Source organism: Ambystoma mexicanum, chromosome 7q (assembly GCF_040938575.1).
Source record: "Ambystoma mexicanum isolate Mex_15411 chromosome 7q, UKY_AmexF1_1, whole genome shotgun sequence".
Classification (NCBI taxonomy): domain Eukaryota; kingdom Metazoa; phylum Chordata; class Amphibia; order Caudata; family Ambystomatidae; genus Ambystoma; species Ambystoma mexicanum.
The window spans coordinates 514666726-514678878 of NC_090941.1; positions in this window are offsets into that span (position 1 = coordinate 514666726).

Consider the following 12153-nt stretch of genomic DNA (forward strand, 5'->3'; position numbering starts at 1 on the left):
GGGGACATGGGTGGGGGCCTGCTGGCAGGTGTCCTGCACTGCTGGGGGGTGGGGGTGCTGGGGGACTTGAGTGGGGGCCTGCTGGCAGGTGCCCTGCACTGCTGGGGGGTGGGGGTGCTGGGGGACATGAGTGGGGCATGAGTGGGGGCCTGCTAGCAGGTGCCCTGCACTTCTGGGGGGTGGGGGTGCAAGGGGACATGAGTGGGACATGAGTGGGGGCCTGCTGGCAGGTGCCCTGCACTGCTAGGGGGTAGGGGTGCTGGGGGACATGTGTGGGACATGAGTGGGGGCCTGCTGGCAGGTGCCCCTGACTGCTGGGGGGTGGGGGTGCTGGGGGACATGAGTGATGAGTGGGCACCTGCTGGCAGGTGCCCTGCCCTGCTGGGGGTTGGGGTGCTGGGGGACATGAGTGGGAGCCTGCTGGCAAGTGCCCTGCACTGCTGGGAGGTAGGGGTGCAAGGGGACATGAGTGGGACATGAGTGGGGGCCTGCTGGCAGGTGCCCTGCACTGCTGGGGGGTGGGGGTGCTGGGGGACACAAGTGAGGGCCTGCTGGCAGGTGCCCTGCACTGCTGGGGGGTGGGGGTGCTGGGGGACATGAGTGGGGGCCTGCTGGCAGGTGCCCTGCACTGCTGGGGGGTGCTGGGGGACATGAGTGGGACATGAGTGGGGGCCTGCTGGCAGGTGCCCTGCACTGCTGGGGGGTGGGGGTGCAAGGGGACATGAGTGGGACATGAGTGGGGGCCTGCTGGCAGGTGCCCTGCACTGCTCGGGGGTGGGGGTGCTGGGGGACATGTGTGGGACATGAGTGGGGACCTGCTGGCAGGTGCCCTGCACTGCTGGGGGGGTGGGGGTGCTGGGGGACATGAGTGATGAGTGGGGGCCTGCTGGCAGGTGCCCTGCCCTGCTGGGGGTTGGGGTGCTGGGGGACATGAGTGGGAGCCTGCTGGCAGGTGCCCTGCACTGCTGGGAGGTAGGGGTGCAAGAGGACATGAGTGGGACAGGAGTGGGGGTCTGCTGGCAGGTGCCCTGCACTGCTGGGGGGTGGGGGTGCTGGGGGACACGAGTGGGGGCCTGCTGGCAGGTGCCCTGCACTGCTGGGGGGTGGGGGTGCTGGGGGACACGAGTGGGGGCCTGCTGGCAGGTGCCCTGCACTGCTGGGGGGTGGGGGTGCTGGGGGACATGAGTGGGACATGAGTGGGGGCCTGCTGGCAGGTGCCCTGCACTGCTGGGGGGTGGGGGTGGAAGGGGACATGAGTGGGACATGAGTGGGGGCCTGCTGGCAGGTGCCCTGCACTGCTGGGGGGTGGGGATACTGGGGGACATGTGTGGGACATGAGTGGGGGCCTGCTGGCAGGTGCCCTGCACTGCTGGGGGGTGGGGGTGCTGGGGGACATGAGTGGGGGCCTGCTGGCAGGTGCCCTGCACTGCTGGGGGATGGGGTGAAACGGGACATGAGTGGGGGCCTGCTGGCAGGTGCCCTGCACTGCTGGGGGGTGGGGGTGCTGGGGGACATGAATGGGGGCCTTCTGGATGGTGCCCATGACTGCTGGGGGGTGGGGGGCTTGGGGGACATGATTGGGGGCCTGCTGGCAGGTGCCCTGCACTGCTGGGGGGTGGGGGTGCAAGGGGACATGAGTGGGACATGAGTGGGGGCCTGCTGGCAGGTGCCCTGCACTGCTGGGGGTTGGGGGTGCTGGGGGACATGTGTGGGACATGAGTGGGGGCCTGCTGGCAGGTGCCCCTGACTGCGGGGGGTGGGGGTGCAGGGGGACATGAGGGGGGGCCTTCTGGCAGGTGCCCTGCACTGCTGGGGGGTGGGGGTGCTGGGGGACATGAGTGGGGGCCTGCTGGTAGGTGCCCTGCACCGCTGGGGGGTGGGGGTGCTAGGGGACATGTGTGGGGGCCTGCTGGCAGGTGCCCTGCACTGCTGGGGGGTGGGGGTGCTGGGGGACATGAGTGGGGGCCTGCTGGCATGTGCCCCTGACTGCTGAGGGGTGGGGGTGCTGGGGGACATGAGTGGGGGCCTGCTGGCAGGTGCCCCTGCACTGCTCGGGGGTGGGGGTGCTGGGGGACATGAGTGGGGGCCTGCTGGTAGGTGCCCTGCACTGCTGGGCGGTGGGGGGGCTGGGGGATATGAGTGGGGGCCTGCTGGCAGGTGCCTTGCACTGCTGGGGGATGGGGGTGCTGGGGGACATGTGTGGGACATGAGTGGGGGCCTGCTGGTAGGTGCCCTGCACTGCTGAGGGGTGGGGGTGCTGGGGGACATGAGTGGGGGCCTGCTGGGAGGTGCCCTGCACTGCTGGGGGTGGGGGTGCTGGGGGACATGGGTGGGGGCCTGATGGCAGGTGTCCTGCACTGCTGGGGGCTGGGGGTGCTGGGGTCTTGAGTGGGGGCCTGCTGGCAGGTGCCCTGCACTGCTGGGGGGTGGGGGTGCTGGGGGACATGAGTGGGGCATGAGTGGGGGCCTGCTGGCAGGTGCCCTGCACTTCTGGGGGGTGGGGGTGCAAGGGGACATGAGTGGGACATGAGTGGGGGCCTGCTGGCAGGTGCTCTGCACTGCTAGGGGGTAGGGGTGCTGGGGGACATGTGTGAGATATGAGTGGGGGCCTGCTGGCAGGTGCCCTGCACTGCTGGGGGGTGGGGGTGCTGGGGGACATGAGTGGGGGCCTGCTGGCAGGTGCTCCTGACTGCTGGGGGGTAGGGGTGCTGGGGGACATGAGTGGGGGCCTGCTGCAGGTGCTCCTGACTGCTGGGGGGTAGGGGGGCTGGGGGACATGAGTGGGGGCCTGCTGGCAGGTGCCCCTGACTTCTGGGGGTGGGGGTGCTGGGGGACATGAGTGATGAGTGGGGGCCTGCTGGCAGGTGCCCTGCACTGCTGGGGGTTGGAGTGCTGGGGGACATGAGTGGGGACCTGCTGGCAGGGGCCCTGCACTTCTGGGGGGTAGGGGTGCAAGGGGACATGAGTGGGACATGAGTGGGGGCCTGCTGGCAGGTACCCTGCACTGCTGGGGGGTGGGGGTGCTGGGGGACACGAGTGGGGGCCTGCTGGCAGGTGCCCTACACTGCTGGTGGGTGGGGGTGCTGGGGGACATGAGATGGACATGAGTGGGGGCCTGCTGGCAGGTGCCCTGCACTGCTGGGGGGTGGGGGTGCAAGGGGACATGAGTGGAGCATGAGTGGGGGCCTGCTGGCAGGTGCCCTGCACTGCTGGGGGGATGGGGGTGCTGGGGGACATGTGTGGGACATGAGTGGGGGCCTGCTGGCAGATGCCCTGCACTGCTGGGGGGTGGGGGTGCAGGGGGACATGAGTGGGGGCCTGCTGGCAGGTGCCCTGCACTGCTGGTGGGTGGGAGTGAAAGGGGACATGAGTGGGACATGCGTGGGGGCCTGCTGGCAGGTGCCCTGCACTGCTGGGGGGTGGGGGTGCTGGGGGACATGAGTGGGGGCCTGCTGGCAGGTGCCCCTGACTTCTGGGGGTGGGGGGCTTGGGGGACATTATTGGGGGCCTGCTGGCAGGTGCCCTGCACTGCTGGGGGGTGGGGGTGCAAGGGGACATGAGTGGGACATGAGTGGGGGCCTGTTGGCAGGAGCCCTGCACTGCTGGGGGGTGGGGGTGCTGGGGGACATGTGTGGGACATGAGTGGGGGCCTGCTGGTAGGTGCCCCTGACTGCTGGGGGGTGGGGGGGTGGGGGACATGAGTGGGGGCCTTCTGGCAGGTGCCCTGCACTGCTGGGCGTGGGGGTGCTGGGGGACATGAGTGGGGGCCTGCTGGCAGGTGCCCCTGACTGCTGAGGGGTGGGGGTGCTGGGGACATGAGTGGGGGCCTGCTGGCAGGTGCCCCTGCACTGCTCGGGGGTGGGGGTGCTGGGGCACATGAGTGGGGGCCTGCTGGCAGGTGCCTTGCACTGCTGGGGGATGGCGGTGCTGGGGGACATGTGTGGGACATGAGTGGGGGCCTGCTGGTAGGTGCCCTGCACTGCTGAGGGGTGGGGGTGCAAGGGGTCATGAGTGGGACATGAGTGGGGGCCTGCTGGCAGGTGCCCTGCACTGCTGGGGGGTGGGGGTGCTGGGGGACATGAGTGGGGGCCTGCTGGCAGTTGCCCTGCACTGCTGGGCACTGGGGGTGCTGGGGGATATGAGTGGGGGCCTGCTGGCAGGTGCCTTGCACTGCTGGGGGATGGGGGTGCTGGGGGACATGTGTGGGACATGAGTGGGGGCCTGCTGGTAGGTGCCCTGCACTGCTGAGGGGTGGGGGTGCTGGGGGACATGAGTGGGGGCCTGCTGGCAGGTGCCCCTGCACTGCTGGGGGGGGTGCTGGGGGACATGAGTGGGGGCCTGCTGGCAGGTGCCCTGCACGGCTGAGGGGTGGGGGTGCTGGGGGACATGAGTGGGGGCCTGCTGGCAGGTGCCATTGACTGCTGGGGGGTGGGGTGCTGGGGGACATGAGTGGGGGCCTGCTGGCAGGTGCCCTGCACTGCTGGGGGGTGGGGGTGCAAGGGGACATGAGTGGGACATGAGTGCGGGACTGCTGGCAGGTGCCCTGCACTGCTAGGGGGTGGTGGTGCTGGGGGACATGAGTGGGGGCCTGCTGGCAGGTGCCCTGCACTGCTGGGGGGTGGGGGTGCAAGGGGACATGAGTGGGACATGACTGGGGGCCTGCTGGCAGGTGCCCTGCACTGCTGGGGGGTGGGGGTGGTGGGGGACATGTGTGGGACATGAGTGGGGCCCTGCTGGCAGGTGCCCTGCACTGCTGAGGGGTGGAGGTGCTGGGGGACAGGAGTGGGGGCCTGCTGGCAGGTGCCCCTGACTGCTGAGGGGTGGGTGTGCTGGGGGAAGTGAGTGGCGGCCTGCTGGCAGGTGCCCTGCACTGCTGGGGGGTGGGGGTGCTGGGGGACATGAGTGGGGGCCTGCTGGCAGGTGACCCTGACTGCTGGTGGGTGGGGTGCTGGGGGACATGAATGGGGGCCTGCTGGCAGGTGCCCTGCACTGCTGGGGGGTGGGGGTGCTGGGGGACATGAGTGGGGGTCTGCTGGCAGGTGCCCTGCACTGGTGGGGGTGGGGGTGAAAGGGGACATGAGTGGGACATGAGTGGGGGCCTGCTGGCAGGTGCCCTGCACTGCTGGGGGGTGGGGGTGCTGGGGGACATGAGTGGGGGCCTGCTGGCAGGTGCCCCTGACTGCTGGGGGGTGGGGTGCTGGGGGACATGAATGGGGGCCTGCTGGCAGTTGCCCTGCACTGCTGGGCAATGGTGGTGCTGGGGGATATGAGTGGGTGCCTGCTGGCAGGTGCCTTGCACTGCTGGTGGATGTGGTGCTGGGGGACATGTGTGGGACATGAGTGGGGGCCTGCTGGCAGGTGCCCTGCACTGCTGAGGGGAGGGGGTGCTGGGGGACATGAGTGGGGGCCTGCTGGCAGGTGCCCCTGACTTCTGGGGGGTGGGGGTGCTGGGGGACATGAGTGGGGGCCTGCTGGCAGGTGCCCTGCACTGCTAGGGGGTGGGGGTCCTGGGGGACATGAGTGGGGGCCTGCTGGCAGGTGCCCCTGACTGCTGGGGGGTGGGGGTGCTGGGGGACATGAGTGGGGGCCTGCTGGCAGGTGCCCTGCACTGCTGGGGGTGGGGGTGCTGGGGGACATGATTGGGGGCCTGCTGGCAGGTGCCCTGCACTGCTGGGGGGTGGGGGTGCAAGAGGACATGAGTGGGACATGAGTGGGGGCCTGCTGGCAGGTGCCCTGCACTGCTGGGGGGTGGGGGTGGTGGGGGACATGTGTGGGACATGTGTGGGGGCCTGCTGGCAGGTGCCCTGCACTGCTGAGGGGTGGGGGTGCTGGGGGACATGAGTGGGGGCCTGCTGGCAGGTGCCCCTGACTGCTGAGGGGTGGGCGTGCTGGGGGACGTGAGTGGGGGCCTGCTGGCAGGTGCCCTGCAATGCTGGGGGGTGGGGTGCTGGGGGACAAGAGTGGGGGCCTGCTGGCAGGTGCCCCTGACTGCTGGTTGGTGGGGTGCTGGGGGACATGAATGGGGGCCCGCTGGCAGGTGCCCTGCACTGCTGGGGGGTGGGGGTGCAAGGGGACATGAGTCGGACATGAGTGGAGTGGGGGCCTGCTTGCAGGTGCCCTGCACTGCTGGGGGGTGGGGGTGCTGGGGGACATGAGTGGGGGCCTGCTGGCAGGTGCCCCTGACTGCTGGGGGGTGGCGGTGCTGGGGGACATGAGTGGGGGCCTGCTGGCAGGTGCCCTGCACTGCTGGGGGTGGGGGTGCTGGGGGACATGAGTGGGGGCCTGCTGGCAGGTACCCTGCACTGCTTGGGGGTGGGGGTGCAAGGGGACATGAGTGGGACATGAGTGGGGGCCTGCTGGCAGGTGCCCTGCACTGCTGGGGGGTGCGGGTGCTGGGGGACATGTGTGGGACATGAGTGGGGGCCTGCTGGCAGGTGCCCTGCACTGCTAGGGGGTGGGTGTGCAAGGGGACATGAGTGGGACATGAGTGGGGGCCTGCTGGCAGGTGCCCTGCACTGCTGGGGGATGGGGATGCAAGGGGACATGAGTGGGACATGAGTGGGGGTCTGCTGGCAGGTGCCCTGCACTGCTGGGGGATGGGGGTGCTGGGGGACATGAGTGGGGCCTGCTGGCATGTGCCCTGCACTGCTGGGGGGTGGGGGTGCAAGGGGACATGAGTGGGACATGAGTGGGGGCCTGCTGGCAGGTGCCCTGCACTGCTGGGGGATGGGGGTGCTGGGGGACATGAGTGGGGGCCTGCTGGCAGGTGCCCCTGACTGCTGGGGGGTGGGGGTGCTGGGGGACATGAGTGGGGGCCTGCTGGCAGGTGCCCCTCAGTGCTGGCAGGTGGGGGTGCTGGGGGACATGAGTGGGGGCCTGCTGGCAGGTGCCCCTCAGTGCTGGGGGTTGGGGGTGGAGGGGGTCATGCGTTGGTGATCAGTAGTGCAAGCTGACATGTGGCTTGCCTGGGGGGCATGCCCATGGTGGATGGGCTGCCTGCGGGACATGACCAGGGGTGCAGGGTAGTCCCCTGTGGTGTGGGCTGCCTGCTGTGGCCGTGGAGGGTGTAGAGCGAACACCTGGGAGGAGCCACACTGCCAATTGACGTGTAGGACTCCACGGCACCCCCAAAATGCACGTACCCTGCTGAAATTGCGTGTGAGTCTTCCCGCGAACCCCAGCTTTACACGTACCCAGGCCAATCGCGTGTGAAACTTCACGCAAACCCCAGGAATACACGCGCCCCACTCGCACAGGGCCTATCGTGTGTGAAACTTCCCAGGAACCCCAGATTTACACGTACCCCGCTCCCCCAAGGCCAATCGCGTGTGAAACTTCCCGCGCACCCCCGAAATGCAGGCACACGTTATTTTTGACACAGCGGGTCTCCGTGTTTGTCGCGTACACCTTTGCACGTCATTTGTCCTAGAGGGCTACAGTATGGGACATTCATCAGAGCTGTATATACGTGCTTTTTGTTAGCGCACATTTTGGCGCACATTTTTTTCATGTGCAGGGACGCTACCGCCTGCCTTCGTGTGGCGGACGTGTTTAGGCCTGTGCGCGTCTCCGCCCGTGCGCTGGTTTGCCCTATTCGATTCCATGAATACGTGTTGTAGGCGAGCGTGTGGGCGTTCCGCGCACTTGCCTCCTGTACTTCCCCCGTGACGCCCATATTTTCACGCGTTGTTCCCCATTCTGCGTGTCACGTCCCGTGTTACGCCTACTTTTGTTATGTGTGCCGCGCTATGTGCGCTTTCGCTGTGGCCGTAGCGCACGCCGTTAGATGACCTGTGCGCCACGCAGATTTTCAGCGCACATCCCAGATTTTACTTGCGCACGGACTTCCATGAATCGATGAGCGCGGGTTTTGCTGCGATTTTCGCACTTGCACTGCGATTTTCACACTTGCACTGTGATTCGCACGGTTTTGCACGCTTGCACGGGAATTTTCAGCGCACATTAATTCCATGAATCGGGCTGTTTATGTTTATGGAAAAGCCTTGTTTTTTACACGGTGTACTATGTGTAGGCGAGAGGTTTGTAAGCGATAGGGCACAGTAGTAGATGGGGAAAAATGTTCTACTTGCAAATTAAAAGCATGATGCCGAAAAAACGGGAGACCCTCAGAGGGAGATGTCACCACAGCAATCGGGAGCGCTTACTTTTCTCATACGATTACATTGCAAGTAGCATTACTGTAGCCCGTACACAGTACACAACTCCAACATTTTCACATACAAAATTGAGTTCCGCCCTAAACAGGCATGCTTGCAACGTATGTATAGGTTTTGTGGAAGACAGTAAGCAGTTGTGCGGTTTGTCAATCATGAATCAGACATCTTGCACTTAAAAGGGGGAACATTGGTATGTATTGCCTGTGCACATTTAGTGCCATTAATTTGTCTAAATTAAATCATAAGGGTTGAACATGTTCTCTGATTACAATACACATACCTGTATTATATACTCATGCATGTGCGCATGCATGGAGCTGTACGTAGAAATTCGCAATACTTGCACAGTAGCTATGAAGTAGGTGCTTTGCAGTGATATGTGACTTCCATTCACAATCATCGACAGTAATTTTGAAGTGCGCAATGTTGATGACGGAGTTAGAAGTAGCAATGTTCAATGTGATTGGTGGATGGTTGTGTGACTGCTTAGTTGTGTCCAATGAGGGACTCGACTTGATACCGCTGTGGAAAGGGTGGAAGGACTGGGTAAGAGTTACATGCCGCACGTAAGCACCGCTTGTCCGCAGGTAGGGCGTGTCACATGCGGGTTTCTATAGCAAATCCTGCATGGAAAGGGGCCTGTAGGCATCAGCCAATCTGATGTTCACATTACTCTTTTGTGTGGAAAGACGGTGCGTAACGTGAAGATGGCAGAGGTGCAGAGGGTCAGGGTTTTGGTGATTGGAGACATTTTTGTTCATGGATTACAACACTATGCCGAGAGAAGGCATGTGGCATACCATTTCGATGTCAGAGGAGTAGAGGTGGTGTGGAGCGCTGACACTGATGGCAATGCTGTGGCAATTCTGCAAGTTTGCAGAGACATGCGTTCAATGACCACTCCTCATGTGGTAATTTTGAACTATGGTGCTTCCCATATGGGATACGTGAGTTCACGTACTTTGTTGGCCGATTTGGCACAGTTGGTTGAAGCACTCATGACCATCTTCCCAACAACGAAAGTATTTTTTTCTGCTTTGCTGCCTAGAATAAAATGGGACACCAATTCTGTTTTCTGTCCAGACCAAAGTATTGGGAGGTGTATCATCAATTGCGGCATGCGTGCATTCATGATACGAGCTGGTATGCTTTTCTGCAGCCACGATAACTTTGCTTCAAGCAATGTGGATTATTTCGAAGCAGATGGTGTTGGAACGTAAGGCTTGCTTTAGAGAAGGCTCTGTAATGGTTGTAGGAGTAAAGCAAGGACAAAAAATACAAAAAAATAAATAAAATAACAGATGTCTGTACGGTATCTGGACAAAAACTTTAAAAAATGGCTCTTTACAGAGCCCATCTTAAAGGGGAAAAAGGGGAATGACACTTTAATGTACTGTCGTCACACTCTGATCCTATACATGTCCGGGAACATGGCGGTACTTTGCAGCCAGCGCGTATCACCAACGGGGATTCAGGGGTGAAGACGCATGCAAATGAGAATGAGCAGAGATAGGGATTGGTCCATAAAGTTCAGTAGGTGTGTTCTGAACTGCGCACTTTAGTAAGACCGTCTTCTCTCTGACAGGACACCGCACAGCCATGGCTTTCCATGCTCGAAAACAGATTATCTGGAATTTGGGAGACTCATGGATACATTGGTTGAAGGTGCATGCAGAAAACTGCAGTTGATCTGCAGATCTCGGATTTCCTCATGTGGAGGTGCACTGGCATGGCCTGCATGGCATGAGGTGGCTGGACTTGGTACCTCTCTGTGTTACTTTACTGACAGAGCGTCCTCCAGATATACTTATCATTCACTGCGGAGGAAACAGTTTGGGCCATGTCTCTGGAATTTCTTTGCAATTTGCAATGAAGGAAGGACTTGCGAAGCTCATGGACATGTTTCAAAATTGTCACATACTTTTTTCCAGTACTGCACAAAGACAAATATGGCTGCGTTCTTCTGCTTTTGGTCCACAAATGGAGAAAGCGAGACGCAATGTGAATAAGGCTGTTTGTGCCTTTTTAAGAGATGTTGGCATGTCCTCCTTGCACAATGAAAACATTTTGTTTCGCAGCTCTTTCATTTTCCGCAGAGTTGGAGTCCACCTCACATATGTTGGCAATCAGATTTTTCTTCGTAATGTACAAAATGCATTGCAACCTCTTCTGAATTCACACTAACCTATCTGACAATCCGTTTTCTCCAATCGACAGTTTTTGACCCATACAACACACCACCGAAAGGCTCTTTTCAGAGCCACCACTTACTCCCAGCATCCACTTCATTGTGTTTGCTCTGCTTGCACCCTCCCTTTTTCCCCTACGACTGTCCGCGAACTTTTCCACCACTCCGCTGGGGTTTACGACCGTCACTTTATAGTTCTATCTTTAAACTGAGAAAGGCGGCTCTGAAAAGAGCCTTTGTGGTAATTTTTGTTATTTTCACATTTATTGCTTCACAGCACACCACACACTAGGAAAGAGGCCAAAGGAGGGCAAGGAAGGGACACCAGCCACGGGGATAAGAAAGGGCAAGTGAACAGAGAAAGATATAGGGTGAGCTTTATTTAGGTAAGGAGCAGATCTTCTGGTGCTCTGCGACTGTAGCCTCAAAAGCACTTTGAAAACTCTCCCCCCTGCAGAGTACTGCGTCACAATAATTACACACTATTGTGACCTTTGAAAGGTAAGGGTCAACAGCATTGCGAATAGCTTGTGAAGCAGCTGGAGGGAGGCGCTCCCCCACAGGAGTGTCTCTTGTGGTGGGAGGATCGGACACGGAGGATGCTGTTGAGGAACCCACCTCGCACTGGTTACACTTCACCAGGTTTGCATGTGCTTTTGGTACGTTCCCATAAACGGAAAACAACCGCCACACCCACGACTCCCGGCGAGTGCTCATACTGCTGAGTTCCTCCACTTCATTCTGTTCCTCTTCTTATTCCTCGCTCTCTACATCCTCACCCATATATCTCTCTGCAGGCTCATGGGGAGGTGGTGGTGGTGGTGGGTTTGGGGGTGGTGCAGAGGCTAATGAACCAACAGCAGCCATGGAATCCATACCGATTAGTTTCCTTTTGGTCACTACAGCAGTAAAGGCACGACACCTCAATCTGCTATAGCTAGAAGGAGAATGAAGATGCGCTCGCGGGTGTGGCCATTTGTAGGGGTGGAGGGGTGTGCCTCGTGACAGTCTTCATCACTGCAAAGCGGTACAAACATTTTACACATCAAGTCCTCAGATCAACTATTGTCTGGGATATGTGAAATTATATTTTTACACTCAACAATACTTTGCCTTGTGACTACAATTTCTTTTGGACTGTTGCAGAAGCACACAAACTGCGCAAATTAGTCCACATGCTCAGCGTGGGTGTGGTCACATGATGACGACCTGAACACATCCGCGCCAGAAATTATAGTCCGCTGGATAGCAAATGCAGAGTACCAAATGTGCGCATGCGCGCAAGTGTCCTACGGACAGTGTTCGGGATCACAAACAATTTCAAAGTGCCACACAAGTGAAACGGTCAGTTAGGGACAGGCGCGATGTTCGCTATACTTACGGTTGTACTGCGCATGTGCATACATGATATGTTCACTGTATGGACAGTTCCAGTGCCCTTAGGACAACTCCATTTTGTTTGCCTACGAACTTGCCGGCCACCGCGCCTCTTTTACGGACGGCACCATTTTGGCTGCACCCGATAAGTACAGGTATACAGTCCTTCACACACTCCCATTTTGCTTATTTACAGCCATCCCGGACATCTGGTGTATTGTATGAACATGTTTCATCTCGTTTACAAGTGGTACGGTGAGGTATAATGTTCTTAGAACGCCCCTTTCTGTTTATGTACGCACAACCTAAACAGATGGTGCGGTCAAACTTCAAGTCCATCTTACTTGACATTAGTAAGAGTAGGTGTACTAAAGGGAAAAAGACCCTCCTGTCGCGCTTCTCAAAATTAAG